At 46.4% G+C, this 16,010-nt stretch overlaps 1 long non-coding RNA gene and 2 other non-coding genes across 3 annotated transcripts; all 3 read left to right on the forward strand.

Moving 5' to 3' along the window:
• The first annotated feature begins 8,123 nt into the window (after positions 1-8,123).
• On the forward strand, positions 8,124-10,648 carry LOC105708459 (uncharacterized). Its single transcript, XR_010337759.1, has 3 exons — positions 8,124-8,204; positions 9,525-9,553; positions 10,235-10,648. It is a non-coding gene; the product is annotated as an uncharacterized LOC105708459 (long non-coding RNA).
• Positions 9,084-9,288, forward strand: LOC135269541 (small nucleolar RNA SNORA73 family). The gene has a single exon (XR_010337802.1). It is a non-coding gene; the product is annotated as a small nucleolar RNA SNORA73 family (small nucleolar RNA).
• On the forward strand, positions 9,965-10,168 carry LOC135269540 (small nucleolar RNA SNORA73 family). Its single transcript, XR_010337801.1, has one exon. It is a non-coding gene; the product is annotated as a small nucleolar RNA SNORA73 family (small nucleolar RNA).
• Positions 10,649-16,010: the final 5,362 nt, after the last annotated feature.

Consider the following 16,010-nt stretch of genomic DNA (forward strand, 5'->3'; position numbering starts at 1 on the left):
GGTATTTTCTTTTACATTACACTCTATCCAAAAACATTAAATCCAGCTTAAAAAATGATATGTAAATTATTGCTAATGTCCCAATATGAGAAATAGATGAGAGAGAGAAAAGTAATAGCGAGGACATAAAATGTAGCCAGGAGTGAGGGTCATTCATGTTTGTTTCTGTCAGTGTACAAATAGAATAGGCTGCAGATTGGAGCTGACTGTGAACCCCGTATATAGTAGACACTTGATCCTATTTAGCCCACGCCAGCCTGTTAGATAAGTGATAATATAGTCATTTCACCAATTAAGAAACTGGGATGAAACTGCTTCTATCATCAAAAGGTCGGAATGTAAGGCCGATTGCCTCACCGGGAGCTCGGACGCACACTGCCCCCCCTTTTTTCCCGAAAGCTCGGACAAGCTCGGGCATGTTACCTTCTCCCCTTCTCGCACAGCCTGGCTTTCCCTTAAAGAACATAGTATGCAAGCGGGGTCTTGTGATTTTAGCCAATAGCAGCTGAGTCTTTCTAGCCAATAGCAGCCGAGTAATTCTAACCAATAGCAGCCAAGTCCTGTATGCAAACAAAGGCTTGTAACCTTACCCGATAGTAATCCTGCTCTCCCACAACCAATCGAGCTCTTCCACTCACTATAAAACCCCACGTCTGAGAGGAGGCTGTGCGACTTCTCCGGCCCCTCCTGTCGGACCGCAGAACCTCGCCCAGGAGCCTGAATGAAGTCCTTCATATTGGAGCTTCTTGTGTTGGCCTCAGTTTCTTCTTTTTAAACTTGGCAAGAACCCAAGAACAAACCTTACAGTAATCTTTGAATATATTTAAGGATAAGCATTTGCATGCCAATCAATTGCCCCTACAAGAATTTATATTAACCACATATGGTTGGACCCCTCAAGATGACATCACAGGACACTTGGTACTTCCCCTCCTGCCCCCCCGAGAGGGAGTCTTGCTCTGTCACCCAGGCTGGAATGCAGTGGCCTGATCTTGGCTCACTGCAACCTCTGCCTCCTAGGTTCAAGCGATTCTCCTGCGTCAGCCTCCCAAGTAGCTGGGATTACAGGCATGAGCCACCACGCCCAGCTAATTTTTGTATTCTTTGTCGAGATGGGATTTCACCGTGTTGGCCAGGCTGATCTCAAACTCCTGACCTCGTGATCGGCCTCCCAAAGTGCTGGGATTACAGGTGTGAGCCACCGCGCCTGGCCCAGGACACTTAGTACTTTATATTATCTTTTCTGGTAAGCAGCCCAGTTTCAGTCCAGGTGGCCTCAGCAATGACTCATTTCTATTTGTCACTTCAGAGACTGGCCTTGTTTAGTGCACCACCCTTTACCAAGAGTTAAAAGAAACCATGAGTCAGAATTCCTTGTGCCACTGGATTCTACCTGCTCCCAGACTGTCCTTCTACTAGCCCTCCAAAGAAGTCTCAAATTGCTGTTGCCCTTTTGGGGTTAAATTGTCTCCAGAAAGCTGTTTTGAAGATGCAGATTTTCCAGTGTTTGCCAAAACAAGGAATGAATTTTGGGTCTCTGTGGATTTATATAACTACACCCCAGGAAAAGGCAGGTCCAGCTGGGTGCAGTGGTGCACACCTATAGTCCCAGCTACTTCGAAGGTTGATGTGAAAGGATCACTTGAGCCCAGGAGTTCAATACCAACCTGGGCAATATAGACCCTGTCTCTTGAAAAAAGAGGAGGGGCAGGTCCAATGGACACTGAATAGGCAGAGGTTGAAATAGTACAAAAAGATGACAATGTACACCAAAGAAAATCCTAGCCCCGAAGCCAAAACACAGCACCACTGTTTCAACCTTCTATTCCATTTCAGCCCTAAGAGGCATGAAGGGAAAACCAGGAATCACCAGCAACCCAAACCTCTTGCTCCATCTGTCGTTTTGTGTGGGTATTGTTAATTTCTTCCCCAACGAATGTTGCCTCCTATGTAGCGCATAGAGGTCAGCTGACGGGAACAAATAGCTTTAATGTCCCTCCATTTGGCACTGAGGACACAAAATCCTTAGTGAAGATTATGAGGGAGAGCATTAATATTATTTAATGCTTACCTCCTCATACCCTCCCCCACAACAGACAATCTTCCCGTGACCACACTTTCTCTTCAATCTATTACCCTCTCTCCTGCTTTTCCTATACCTCCTTCACAAAATCTATTCCAATGTTAAACAACCCAAATTCCCATGCCAGGCAGCTGAGCTAAATGACTGACAGAGGAAAAAGTAGTGATGGAGATGGAAACTGAACAGGCTTCTTGACCTTGCTTTATAACCTCTGGTCTGTGAATCTCACTTTCCCTATCTAAGGCCATATTCACTCAGCTCATTAAAATCGAAATGAAATCCAAACCAATATGGCTTTGCTGTGGTCACCAGTGATTTCTCAGTTAACTGCTACTTCCAAAAGCCTTCAGTCATTGCATATGGCTGCTTTGCAACATTTGGTGCTTTGGGAAATGTCCTTGGCTTCTGAGGCACCACGGTCTACTGGTTCTCCTTCTCTGGTTGATCTTTCTCTGTGCTGCTGGCTTCTTCCCTGAACACCATTTTTTTCCTAATTCTTTTTAATTTTTTTTTTTTTTTTTTTTTGAGACACTGTTTTGCTCTTGTTGCCCAGGCTGGAGTGCAATGGCACAATCTCAGCTCACCACAACCTCTGCCTCCCGGGTTCAAGCAAGTCTCCTGCCTCAGCCTCCCAAGTAGTTGGGATTACAGGCATGCACCACCACGCCTGGCTAATTTTGTATTTTTAGTAGAGACGGAGTTTCTCCATGTTGGTCAGGCTGATCTCAAACTCCCGATCTCAGGTGATCCACCCACCTCGGCCTCCCAAAGTGCTGGGATTACAGGCGTGAGCCACCGTGCTTGACTGAACACCATTCCGCTGGGTGCAGTGGCTCACACTGGTAATCCCAGCACTTTGGGAGGCTGAGTGGGTGGATCACCTGAGGTCAGTTCAAGACCAACCTGGCCAACATAGTGAAAACTCATCTTTACTAAAAATAAAAAAAAATCAGCTGGGAGTAGTGGTACACACCTGTTATCCCAGCTAATTCGAAGGCTGAGACAGAATTGCTTGAACCTGGGAGGCGGAGGTTGCAGTGAGATGAGATTGTGCCACTGCACTCTAGCCTGGGTGACAGAGCAAGACTCTGTAGCAAAAAAAAAAAAAAAAAAAAAAAAAAAAGCCGGGCCTGATGGCAGGCTCCAGTAATCCCAGCTACTTGGGAGCCTGAGGCAAGAGAATCACTTGAACCCGGGAGGCAGAGGTTGCAGTGAGCCGAGGTCATGCCATTGCACTCCAGCCTGGGCAACAAGAGTGAAACTCCATCTCAAAAAATAAATAGGCCAGGCGTGGTGGCTCACGCCTGTAATCCCAGCATTTTGGGAGGCCAAGGTGGGTGGCTCACCTGAGGTCAGGAGTTCAAGACCAGCCTGGCCGATGCTGTGAAACCCCGTCTCTACTAAAAATACAAAAAATTAGCTGGGCATGGTGGCACATGCCTGTAATCCCTGCTACTTGGGAGGCTGAGGCAGGAGAATCGCTTGAACCCACGAGGCAGAGGCTGCAGTGAGCCAAGATTACACCAGTGCACTCCAGCCTGGGCAACAAGAGCAAAACTCTGTCTCAAAAAAAATAAATAAATAAAACAATTGGCCGAGCCTGGTGGCTCACGCCTGTACTTCCAGGACTTTGGGAGATTGAAGCAGGTGGATCACAAGATCAGGAATTCAAGACCAGCCTGACCAAGATGGTGAAACCCCATCTCTACTGAAAACACAAAAATTAGCTGGGTATAGTGGTGGGCGCCTGTAATCTCAGCTATTCAGGAGGCTGAGGCAGGAGAATCACATGAACCTGGGAGGCAGAGGTTGCAGTGAGCCAAGACTGCACCACTGTAATCCAGCCTGGGTGACAAAGCTAGACTCCATCTCAAAAAATAATAATAATAATCCCATTACAAGATTACATTAATATTTTTAATTTTTTGTTGTTTTTTACCAATTTCTCTAGGAGCTGGAATTAATATCTATTAATTGTTAATTTATTAATATATAATCATATATATATATATTTTTCGAGACAAGAGTCTTGCTCTGTTGCCCAGGCTGGAGTGCAATGGCACAATTTGGCTCACTGCAACTTCGCCTCCTGGGTTCAAGCAATTCTCCTGCTTCGGCCTCCCAAGTAGCTGGAATTACAGGCATGTGCCACCATGCTTGGCTAATTTTGTATTTTTAGTAAAGATCAGGTTTCACTATGTTGGCCAGGCTGGTCTTGAACTCTTGATCTCAGATGATCCACCTGCCTTGGCCTCCCAATGTGCTGGGATTACAGGTGTGAGCCACCACACCCAGCCGGAATTAATATATTTTTATGGAAAGAAAGTTTTCCAAAAATAACTAGTGAGAAGAGTGGCACTGTTTTACTTTTTTTTTTTTAGATGGATTCTTGCTCCATCGCCCAGGCTGTAGTGCCATAGTGTGATCTCGGCTCACTGCAACCTCCGCCTCCTGGGTTCAAGCTACTCTCCTGCCTCAACATCCTGAGTAGCTGGGATTACAGGCACATGCCACCACGCCTGGCTAATGTTTTATATTTTTAGTAGAGATGGGGTTTCACCATGGTAGCCAGGATGGTCTCAATCTCCTGACCTCATGATCCGCCCTCCTTGGCCTCCCAAAGTGCTGGGATTACAGGCGTAAGCCACCACGCCTGTCCACTTTTTTACAATTCTCTAATGTCTGGTTTAATAGACTCCAGTTCAATTCTCATATCTGCACCTACATTCTATCTATTATTATGTGTTGTTTCGGTTTGAGTATAGTTAGAATATATGACTTTGGTTTAAGCCAGGCGCAGTGGCGCACACCAGTTGTCCCAGCTCCTCAGGAGACTGAAACAGGATTGCTTGAGACTAGGACTTCCAGGACGCGTGAGGTATAATTGTAGCAGTGTAGTCTAACCTAGGTGACAAAATGAGACCCTGTCTCTAAAAAACAATAATAATAAAACTTTGGTTTAAGTCTCACACAGATATGTAGTTGGAAAAGTTGTCAGCCATTCTTTCAAGTGAAATGTTATTCCACAAAAAATGTGGCTCTTTCAGTTTACAACTCATATAAGTTCCTAGAGAAAACCACTGTGCTGGATGCAGCAAAGTACTTTATGTGTACTTCTCACTTTATCATGCAGAGTGTTAAAGACACAGATATTCAAAGATTGAGAAATAATAAAAATGATTTGTATTTCCCCATCAAGAATTTTTTTTTTTAGGAGGCCGGAGTCTTGCTCTGTCACCCAGGCTGGTGTGCAGTTGTGTGATCTCAGTTCACTGCAACCTCCGCCTCTCGAGTTCAAGCAATTTCTCCTGCCTCAGCCTCCCAAGTAGTTGGGATTACAGGTGCCCACCACCACGCCTGGCTATTTTTGTATTTTTAGTAGAGACTGGGTTTTGCCATGTTGGTCAGGCTGGTCTCAAACTCCTGACCTCAGGTGATCCACTCGCCTCGGCCTCCCAAAGAGCTGGGATTACAGTCATGAGCCACCACGCCTGGCCCCCATCAAAAATATTCTTAACTTTTTAAATGATTTTGTGATTTTTTTAAACTGATTTTAAGATTTTGTGATGATGATTTCCAGTACACGTTGGTGACAGCCCCTTGATTTGTTCTGGGCACAAGCAATTTTACCCACTGTTGCTTTTTTAAAATTAATTACTTAATTCGTTTATTTTTAAAACTGGGCCTCACTATGTTGTCCAAACTGTTGAGCTTCGGAGCTCAAGCAATCCTCCCACCTCGGTCTCCTGAATAGCTAGGATTGCAGGCCCATGCAACCATGCCTGGCACCACTGACTTTTTTACATCATTTTTACAATGATTTTTCACATCATTTTTTGTCAACAGAGCAAAAAAGGCAAATAAAGTCTGAGTATTATTAACAAAACCTCCCAAAAGGTCTCAGGAACCCTGTGGTCTGCTGATTGATCACACTTTAAGAACCACTGCTTGCCAGGCGCAGTGGCTAACGCCTGTAATCCCAACACTTTGGGAGGCCAAGGCAGACAGATCACTTGAAGTCAGGAGTTCCATACCAGCCTGGTCAACATAGTGAAACCCCATCTCTACTAAAAATACAAAAATTAGCTGGGCGTGGTGGCGCGTGCCTGTAGTCTCAGCTATTCTGGAGGCTGAGGCAGGAGAACTGCTTGAACGCGGGAGGCGGAGGTTGCAGTGAGCCGAGATCCCGCCATTGCACCCACTCCAGCCTGGGTGGACAGAGCAAGACTCCATCTCAAAAAAAAAAAAAAAAAAAGTATAAGGCAGTGCTTTTAAGTACATTCACACTGTTGTGCAAAAGAGGTTTTTGTTTTCTTTGTTTGGAGACGGAGTCTCGCTCTGTCATCCAGGCTGGAGTGCAGTGGTGCGATCCCGGCTCACTGCAATCTCCCGGGTTCAAGCGATTCTCCTGCCTCAGCCTCCTGAGTAGCTAGGCTACAGGCGCGCGCCACCACGCCCAGCTAATTTTTGTACTTCTGGTAGAGAAGGGGTTTCACTATGTTGGCCAGGCTGGTCTCGAACTTCTGACCTTGTGATTTCCCCTCCACCCCCACCGCCGCCTCGGCCCCAAAAGTACTGGGATTACAGGCGTGAGCCACCGCGCCCAGCCAGGAGTTTTTATCTGATTCGTCTAGGGTCACTTACATCTTTTTTTTTTTTTTTTTTTTTTTTTTTTTTTTTTTTTTTTTTTTGAGACGGAGTCTCGCTCTTGTTACCCAGGCTGGAGTGCAATGGCGCGATCTCGGCTCACCGCAACCTCCGCCTCCTGGGTTCAGGCAATTCTCCTGCCTCAGCCTCCTGAGTAGCTGGGATTACAGGCACGCGCCACCGTGCCCAGCTAATTTTTTTTGTATTAATAGAGACGGGGTTTCACAATGTTGACCAGGATGGTCTCGATCTCTCGACCTCGTGATCCACCCGCCTCGGCCTCCCAAAGTGCTGGGATTACAGGCTTGAGCCACCGCGCCCGGCCACTTACATCTTATTTACCTTCACATTTATCAGATTATTTCTTTCACAGGTGACAGGGCAGATTCAATTCCTTTTGAGACTCCTTATTTCTCTAGATGTTTTTTTTTTTTTTTTTTTTTTTTTCCGAGACGGAGTTTCGCTCTTGTTACCCAGGCTGGAGTGCAATGGCGCGATCTCGGCTCACCGCAACCTCCGCCTCCTGGGTTCAGGCAATTCTCCTGACTTTCACAGCCTCCTGAGTAGCTGGGATTACAGGCACGCGCCACCATGCCCAGCTAATTTTTTGTATTTTTAGTAGAGATGGGGTTTCACCATGTTGACCAGGATGGTCTCGGTCTCTTGACCTCGTGATCCACCCGCCTCGGCCTCCCAAAGTGCTGGGATTACAGGCGTGAGCCACCGCGCCCCGCTCTCTAGATGTATTTTTACATTTTGCATTCTTATTATTCCAACGTTAAATTTATTTATTTGGAGATAGAGTTATTTATTTATTTACTTAGAGACAGAGTCTCTCTGTCGACCCGGCTGGAACGCACTTGCGCGATCTCGGTTCACTGCAACCACCGTCTCCTGCGTTCAAGCGATTCTCATGCCTCAGCCTCCTGAGCAGCTGGCACAAGAGGCGCGCGGTACCACCCCCGGCGAATGTTTGTATTTTTTGTAGAGACGGGATTTCGCCGTGCTGCCCATACCGGTCTCGAACTCCTGGCCCCAAGCCATCTGCCCCCACCTCGGCCTTCAGAAGTGCTGGAATCAGGCGTGAGCCACCACGTTAGGCTACCTCAAAAATATTTTGGCCAGTTTATCTAAGGGTATGCCCTACAGACTGTGCGCGGTGATTGCACAGAAGTAAACATCCTCCGCAGCTACGTATATACAAACCTATTTCTGTAATGTACATTCCCCAGCAAGGTCCCGCGCGAAGGTTCCACTACCGCGAGAGACCTCCGAGACAGGCAAGGGTGAGGCTCAATCTGCAATAGATTCCCAGAAGCCTCAGCGAGTTTCCAATTCTATAACTGCGCATGTTCTTGCGCACGCGCAATAGACATTCCGTGACTTCCGGGCACTTCGTAACGTTTAAATAAGGATGCTTTGCGCTAGTTCGGCCTCTTGGAGACAAAGTCGCAACCCTCGGTTGCTCGCCTCGGTGAGTATTATCAGATGCCTGTTAGCTGAGCTGCACTTCTAGGACCTTGGGTCAGTAACCAGGCTTCCCTATGAAAATCATGTTGTTTTTTGTTCTTTTTTTTTTTTTTTTGAGACAGAGTCTGGTTTTGTCACCCAGTCTGGAGTGCAGTGACATGATCTCAGCTTACCACAACCTCCGTCTCATGGGTTTAAGCGATTCTCCTGCCTCAGCCTTCCGAGTAGCTGCGATTACAGGCATGCGCCACCACGCCCGGCTTGCTTTGTATATTTAGTAGAGACGGAGTTTCTCCATGTTGAATTTTGGTTTTTTTTGAGACAATTTCGCATTGTCCAGGCTGCAGTGCAGTGGCGCGAACTTGGCTCACTGCAACCTCCGCCTCCCGGGTTCAAGCAATTCTCATGGTTCAGCGTATTGTGTAGCTGATACTATAGGCGCCCACCAACACACCCAGCTGATTTTTTTTTATATCTTGCCCAAGCTGGTCTCGAACTTCTGAGCTTAGACCATCTGTCTGTCTTGGCCTCCCAAAGTGCTAAGATTAAAGGCGTGAGCCACCGTGCCTGGCCGGTTTGGGGGTAGTTTAACAAGTCCACGTGTTTGATTTGAATATAGGATAGCTAAGCCTAATTGTCTCTGCTGCTGCTGCACCATCCGCATAGTACTAACTGCCTTTTGAAAAGTAATCAGAATGGCTGAATACATCATGTTATCGGTCTATAAGCCAATTTTTTTTTTTAACACGCCACCTGTGGACGGGATGGAAACTCGTTTGCGCTCTGAAGATGTGTAGTAACATGGATTTCTCCGGGAAGCCTGTAACAGCTAGATGAAACTGTTTCCTATTAGGTTTTGTAAATTTCATTCGTTACACATTATCCAACGTGGATACACCCGGGAGGTCACTCTCCCCGGGCTCTGTCCAAGTGGCACAGGGGAGCATAGGGCTCTGCCCCATGATGTACAGTCCCTTTCCACAACGTTGGAGATGAAGCTGGGCCTTGAGTCTGCGCCTGCATATTCCTACAGCTTCCCAGAGTCCTCTGGACAATGACTGGGGAGACAAACCATGCAGGAAACAGCCTTCTAGAGCATCGAATCTGGATTGAAGTCTTAACGTGTTTCAGAAAAATTGACTAAAAAGTAGCCAGGCATGACGGTAGGTAGCTGGAGTCGCAGCTACTGGGGAAGCTGAGCCCAGGAGTTGCAGGCTGCAGTGACCTATGATTGTGCCCTCCAACCCTGGGCAACAGCGATAGGCCCCTCTTTAAAAAAAATTAGTGCTTTACTGTACTAATAGATTAATACCTTCTTTTGCAGGATTCATTAAGTATTTCAAGTAACACTTGGTAAGTAAATCTTTGAATTCTTTTGGCTTGTCAGCTCTTTGTCAGTGATTTCTGTAATGGAAGTAGGATTGAAGAGACCTTTTATTCTATTTGGTCAGGATTTACCTCAGGCATTTCCTCATTCTCAGAGGAATACTTTTGTTTGATATATCCAAATATAAACTTTGCCACATTTTTGTAGGTATTTGACATCTTCATAGGTTCTGTGTATTCTATAAAAATTGCTTTTTTTAGTCAGTTCATTAAGAGGGTACAAGGTAGTAAAAGCTACCCTAATGAACTGTAGGAACGTTTAATGAGCTTTATCTACATGTGTAGCCTGACCTGAGAAAAAGGTTCTAGCTCTTGAAAATGTGGATGGTTAGCAACATTGGATTTCTCAGTTACTCCAACTCCTCACTAAGGAGCAATCCAACGTGGATACCCTGGGAGGTCACTCTCCCCAGGCTCTGTCCAAGTGGCGCAGGGGAGCATAGGGCTCTGCCCCGTGATGTGCAGTCCCTTTCCACAACGTTGGAGATGAAGCTGGGCCTCGTGTCTGCGCCTGCATATTCCTACAGCTTCCCAGAGTCCTGTGGACAATGACTGGGGAGACAAACCATGCAGGAGACATGTCTAGGGCACCAGATTTTAAGCTGAAGTAGGATTTCAGGAGTTTAATCATTATTTCTTTTCCTTTAGGAAAGAAGAGGATCTGCACTTCACATTGGGCATTGACATTTAATTTTTGGGTCCTTTATATAGAAGGGAGAGTAGGTAAACTGATTTTTTTTTAACAGGGAGGGTTTCACAGTCTTTGGCAGACTGGGAGGAAAAGATTGGGGTACATTTCATACCTCTTGTAAAAGTTGCCCTCTAAACAGAAGTTTGTTTTGTATTAAAGACTTTGGAATTTGGCAATTGGTTAAAAATGCACATCATTTTCACCTCATTCACACCTTAAGAACCAGAGAAGTGTTGCTTGACCTTACAGCCAATTTTGGCAGGTGTGTTAAAGTCCTTGAGTATTTTGCTTCTGTATAATTTCTAACGTATTTGTAATTTACCTAAGAAATCGCCTATGTTAATGTATTTATGAAATAAAAGATGACTGTACATGTTTGTGGATCATTTTTATGTGGAAATGCCTGTGGTGACATCAGCCGAAAATCTGTATGAATGCTGCTGCTTAAGGAAACTAGCATGATAGCTTCCCTTCTAAAGACCCTAAGGCCTCGTCTTAGGTGGGTCCACCTTGGGTTCAGGTTTTTGTCGTTTTTTTTTTCTTACTCTGACTTTTGATAACAGCTAAGTGGTGTCACTTGTTTTACATTTCATCATTTTCCCTGTGTAGTGGGGGTTTTTTGGAGACTGCATTTCACTTTTGTTGCCCAGGCTGTAGTGCAATGGCATGATCTCGGCTCACTGCGACCCCAGCCCCCGAGTAGCTGTGATTATAGGCATGCACAGCCACGCTCAGCTAATTTTTGTATTTTCAGTAAAGATGGGGGTTTCTTTGTTCGGCTGGTCTCAAACTCCTGACCTCAGGTGATCCACCCACCTCAGCCTCCCAAAGTTGCTGGGATTACGGGTGTGAGCCATTGCACCCAGCCTGGATTCAGTTTATATTGGCAGTTTATTGGAAAAATGGATGCTACATCCTGACCAATATGACCATAAGTCAGGGTTGAGTGCAAGATTAGGTTTTAGACCAATCCTTTAGCATCCCACAATGTAGTGGAGGAGAATCTGTTAGTAACAGGAAGGTTGTTGTATCACTAGCTGATGAGCTGGTTAGGCCTTTGCTACCTGTACCTAAGTGGTGTGGCCTGAAACTTGCCAGAATTGCTGGCCTCATGATATGAGTCATAATGGAACCTTTGTCAAGACCCCTGCACTGGCTGCCAATATAAGAAATGTTCAGTAACCTGAAGGATAGGGCCTAGTGGGCAGATCACGAGGTCAAGAGATTGAGACTATCCTGGGCAAGGTAGTGAAACCCCATCTCTACCAAAAATAAAAAATTAGCTGGAGCTGTTTTTTTTTAAGACAGAGGCTTGCTCTGTCGCCCAGGCTGGAGTGCAGTGGCACGATCTCTGCTCACTGCAACTTCTGCCTCTTAGGTTCAAGTGATTCTCCTGCCTCAGATTCCCGAGTAGCTGGGACTACAGGCAGGCAACACCATGCCCTGCTAATTTTTGTATTTTTAGTAGACAGGCTTTCACCTTGTTGGCCAGGATGGTCTTGATCTCTTGTCCTCATGATCCACCTGGCTCAGCCTCCCAAGGTGCTGGGATTATAGGGGTGAGCCACTGCAGCTGGCAAGTTGGGTTTTAATACGGCATATTCCCATGGGAACAGAAAGACTAATTGGCCAAGTCCACAACTAGAAGTGGCACCTCTGCAGAAACACATTCCCTGCTCAAGAAGCCAGATGAGTCAGCCCCATTCATATGTGTATGCCCAGTCCCATCCGTGTCCTGCTCTAACTACATAGCTCTCTCCTGAGTGAAATGTTTTTTTATCTGAACCAATGGGTTTAGTATGTTTTCAATTCATATTCTCAGGGTGGGGTTGGGTAACTGCAGTGCTGGGCAGGAAGTGAATGCATTTCTATCCACCTTCAAGGTAGAGCTGAAGCAGAGCTGTCAGTTGGTGTTCAGGTTCCACTAAACTTCAGCTTGCAACACCCCTTTAAACTGTCAAAACAGGCACTTCTGGCCTTGGTCTTTGTGTAGGCAGACAGTATTGGTTGCCTGACTTAGGAGTTCTAGACTGCCTGGGTTTGAATCCTGATACCAACACTTATTGTTCATGAGAGCTTGGGTGAGTTACTTAGCCCCTCTACCTCAATTTCATGTCACAAAATGACTGTCTCCAGGCTGGAATACAGTGGAGCCATCTACCTCCCAGTTTCAAGCGACTCTCTTGCCTCAGCCGCCGGAGTAGCTGGGACCACCACGCCCGGCTAATTTTTGTTTTTTTATTTTTTTATAAAATGGGGTTTCACCATGATAGCCAGGCTGGTCTTGAACTCCTGACCTCAGGTGATTTGCCCGCCTCGGCCTCCCAAAGTGCTGGGATCATAGGCGTGAGCCATGGCGCATGGCTTTCCTTGCTAGTTTTATTCCTACTTTGCTCTATCGTTTATTGAGAGAAGGGTATTGAGATCTCCAACTATAATTGTGGATTTTTATATTCCCTCTAGCAGTTCTATCCGTTTCTGCTTCATATATCTTGCAGTTCTGTTATTAGTTGTATACATGTTTTAGATTGTGTCTCTTGATTAACTGACTCCTTTAAATACTCTGCTGAGAAATCTTTGTCTGCCACTCCAGCTTTTTATCTTCACAAAATCGTAAGGTAGGATTTATTTCTATTTTTTTATAATAAACTGAAATTCTGAAAACAGCAATTTGCTCATAACTGCATAACTCTATCTTTTTTTTTCTTTTTTTCTTTTTTTTTTTTTTTTTTTAGACAGAGTTTCACTCTGTTGCCAAGGCCAGAGTGCAGTGGCACAATCTCAGCTCACTGCAACCTCTGCCTCAGGAATAGCTGGAATTACAGTCATGCACTATGGGGATCACTCCACCAGCGGAGAGACCCCTCTGTGTCTCCGCCATTATGGAGTTAGAGCCCGGACATATTCTCCCCCCACTGAGGGTAGTCGAGCTGAGGAAAAAAGAAGGAAATGATAGAAGCCTGAGTTTGCAGAAGCCTGTTCTTGATCCACTGAGCTAATGGCACGTCTGGGTGAGGCCTGCGTGACCATTTACGCGACTATTGTCTCCCTTGAAGTTCCCGTTCTGGGCTGGTTTTATGACTCTGTTTACCTGCATTCACTAAATCCTGTGACCGCTCACATGTTACTAGAAAATTGCTACCCCTCAAATTATCGCTTGCCTTGATGTTACTTACTGTAACTGTAGTTATTGATAAGAGGATAAGAATCTTTATAGGATAAGAATCTTTTGTTTGTTTGGGGTTCAGCGACCTTTAGATAAACCTGTATGCTACCCCCTCCCCTGCTTACTTTGTAATTTTCTGTTCCCTCCTGATAAAACTTTTGTAATGGGATCTACGTCAGTCACTGTATGAAAAAACATATATAAACTCTTGTGCAGGAGAATAAACTGCTGTCTTGGGCCTGGCCTGATACAGCCCTCCAGACCTCATTCTTTTCTGTCATTCTTTTCTTCCGCACACTCTCTCTTCCAGGTATTGGGACCCTCTTGCTGGTCAAGAGACCCCCAGCAGACGTGCCGATCTCACGGACCACATCAATGCACCACCACGCCCAGCTACTTTTTTATATTTTTAGTAGAGATGAAGTTTCACCATGTTGGCCAAGCTGGTCTCAAACCCCAGACTTTAAGTAATCTGCCCACCATGGCCTCCCGAACTGCTGGGTTCACAGGCGTGAGCCACCTCGCCTGGCCACCAGCTTTCTTTTGACTAGTGTTACAACAGTAGCCTGGGTAACATGGCAAAACACTGTCTATCCAAAAAATACAAAAATTAGCCAGGAGTGGTGCTGTGTGCCTGTGGTCCCGGCAACTGGGGAGGCTGAGATGGCTCACGAGCCCTAGAGGTGGAGGCTGCAGTGAGCTATGATTACACCACTGCATTCTAGCCTGGGCAACAGAGCGATCTGTGACTCAAAAACAAAACAAAAAAAAGTGTATCTTTTTTTTTTTGAGATAGAGTCTCGCTCTGTCACCCAGGCTAGAGTGCAGTGGTGCAATCTTGGCTCACTGCGACATCCGCCTCCCGGGTTCAAGTGATTCTCCTGCCTTAGCCTCCTGAATAGCTGGGATTACAGGCATGCACCACCATGCCCAGCTAATTTTTGTTTTAGTAGAGATGGGGTTTTACCATGTTGCCCAGACTGGTTTCAAACTCCTGACCTCAAGTGATCCACCTGCCTCGGCCTCCCAAATTGCTGGGATTACAGGCGTGAGCCACCGAGGCAGCCCTGAACTTTATTTTGGACTCAGTTTAAGGTGTTGAGTCTTCCTGGTAGAGATGTAGAGCTGCAACTTGGGGTAGAGGTCAGAACCAGTCCAGATGGGCTGACCTGTCAATTAAAAGGTGACAATCAGCCGGGCGTGGTGGCTCACGCCTATAATCCCAGCACTTTGGGAGGCCGAGGCGGGTGGATCACGAGGTCAAGAGATCCAGACCATCCTGGTCAACAAGGTGAAACCCCGTCTCTACTAAAAATACAAAAATTAGCTGGGCATGGTGGCGCATGCCTGTAATCCCAGCTACTCAGGAGGCTGAGGCAGGAGAATTGCCTGAAGCCAGGAGGCGGAGGTTGCAGTGAGCCGAGATTGCGCCATTGCACTCCAGTCTGGGTAACAACAGCGAAACTCAAAAAAAAAAAAAAAGTGACGATCAAACCCTGAACAAGAGTTCAGGTCTCGATGGGTGTCGTGGCTCATGCCTGTCATCCCAGCACTTTGGGAAGCTGAGGCAGGCGGATCACTAGGTCAGGAGTTCGAGACCAGCCTGGCCAACATGGTGAAACCATGTCTCTTACTAAAAATACAAAAATTAGCCGGGCGTGGTGGTGCTCGCCTGTAATCCCAGCTACTCAGGAGGCTGAGGCAGGAGAATTGCTTGAACCTGGGAGGTGGAGGTTGCAATGAGCGGAGATCGGGCCACTGCACTCCAGTATGGGTGACACAAGACTCCGTCTCAAAAAAAAAAAAAAAAAAAAAACCAGTTCAGGTCTCCTTCCACCATTTGCGTGATGACCCCAGAAAACTTGCTTTACCTCTTTAAACGTCAGTTTTCTGGGCCGGGCGCGGTGGCCCAAGCCTGTAATTCCAGCACTTTGGGAGGCCGAGGCGGGTGGATCACAAAGTCAAGAGATCGAGACCATCCTGGTCAACATGGTGAAACCCCCGTCTCTACTGAAAATACAAAAATTAGCTGGGCATGGTGGCGCGTGCCTGTAATCCCAGCTACTCGGGAGGCTGAGGCAGGAGAATTGCCTGAACCCAGGAGGCGGAGGTTGCGGTGAGCCGAGATCGCGCCATTGCACTCCAGCCTGGGTAACAAGAGCGAAACTCCGTCTCAAAAAAAAAAAAAAAAAGTCGGTTTTCTTATCTTCCAACTGCCATGAGGTTTTTGTGAACAAGTGAGCTAACTGACATAGATGTGTTTCTGTAGTTAACAAAATAAAGGGTCTTAGCCGGGTGCGCTGGCTCATGCCTGTAATCCCAGCACTTTGGGAGGCTGAGGCAGGTGGATCAGGAGGTCAGGGGTTCGAGACCAGCCTGACAAACATGGTGAAACCCTTTCTCTACTTAAAAATACAAAAATTAGCTGGGCGTGGTGACGCTCACCTGTAATCCCAGCTACTTGGGAGGCTGAGGCATGAGAATTGCTTGAACCCAGGAGGTGGAGGTTGCGGTGAGCCAAGAGCGTGCCATTGCACTCCAGCCTGGGCCACAGAGCAAGCCTGTCT

Source organism: Aotus nancymaae, unplaced genomic scaffold (genome assembly GCF_030222135.1).
Source record: "Aotus nancymaae isolate 86718 unplaced genomic scaffold, 86718_ANA_hifiasm-v0.15.2.pri h1tg000053l, whole genome shotgun sequence".
NCBI lineage: Eukaryota > Metazoa > Chordata > Mammalia > Primates > Aotidae > Aotus > Aotus nancymaae.